Below are 1,298 nucleotides of genomic sequence, written 5' to 3' on the forward strand. Positions count from 1 at the left end.
TAATATGAGTTTCAGGTGTATGACCCAGTGGCTCAACACTTTCATACAGCAACTGTTGTTAATCAGAAGTGCACTCCTTAATCCCCATCACCTATTTCACCCATCCCCCCAACTCACTTCCCCTCTGGTAACCAACACTTTGTTCTCTACAGTTGAGGGTCTGTTTCTTGGTTTGTTTTACTCCATCTGTTTTTCCCCTTGCTTTTTTATTTTGCTTCTTAAATTCCACATACAAGTGTAATCATATGGTATTTGTCTTTCCCCGAATGACTTATGTCACGTAACATAATATTCTCTAGTTCCATCCATATCATTTCAAATGGGAATGTTTCATTGTTTTTTATGACTGAGTAATATTCCATTGTGTATATATACCATTTCTTTATCCAGTCAGCATTTGGTGGAAATTTGGACTCTTTCTAGAATTTGGCTATCACAGCTAGTGCTGCTACAAATATAGGTCCATGTAGCCCTTTGAGTTAGAATTTTTTGTCTTCTTTGGGTAAATACCTAGTAGTGCAATTGCTGGATCATAGGGCAGTTCTATTTTTAACTTTTTGAGGAACTGCCATACTGTCTTCCAGAGTGGCTGCACCAATTTGCATTCGTCACAAAAGTGCAGGAGGGATCCCCATTTTCCACATCCTCATGAACACTTGTTTTTCTTGTATTATTTATTTTAGCCACTCTGACAGGTGTGAAATGATATCTCATTGTAGTTTTGATTTGTATTTCCCTAACGATGAGTGATGTTGAGCTTCTTTTCATGTCTGTTAGCCATCTGGATGCCTTCTTTGGAAAAGTATCTATTCTGCCCATTATTTTATTGGATTTTTCCTTTTTGGTGTTTTGAGTTTTGTAAGTTCTCTATATATTTTGGATATTAGCCCTTTATTGGTATGGCACTTACAAATATCTTCTCTCATTCCATAGATTGCCTTATAGTTTTGTTGGCTGTTTCTTTTGTTGTGCAGAAACCTTTTATTTTTATGTAATCCCAATAGTATATTTTGTCTTTTGTTTCCCTTGCCTCAGGTGATATATATGGAAAAATGTTGCTATAGCCAATGTCAAAAAGGTTACTGACTATTCTCTCTTCCAGAAGTTTTATGGTTTCAGGTCTCACATGTAGGTCTTTAATCCATTTTGAATTTATTTTTGTATACTGTGCGAGAAAGTGGTCCAGTTTCTTTGGTAACAGACCATAGATAGCTACACTTGTGGTGAACATAGCATAATGTATAAACTTGTCAATTCATTATGCTTTCCATCTGATCATAATATAACAATATTACTAA

The sequence above is a fragment of the Enhydra lutris genome, unplaced genomic scaffold (assembly GCF_002288905.1).
Source record: "Enhydra lutris kenyoni isolate GAN:26980312 unplaced genomic scaffold, ASM228890v2 scaffoldscaffold56, whole genome shotgun sequence".
Taxonomy (NCBI): domain Eukaryota; kingdom Metazoa; phylum Chordata; class Mammalia; order Carnivora; family Mustelidae; genus Enhydra; species Enhydra lutris.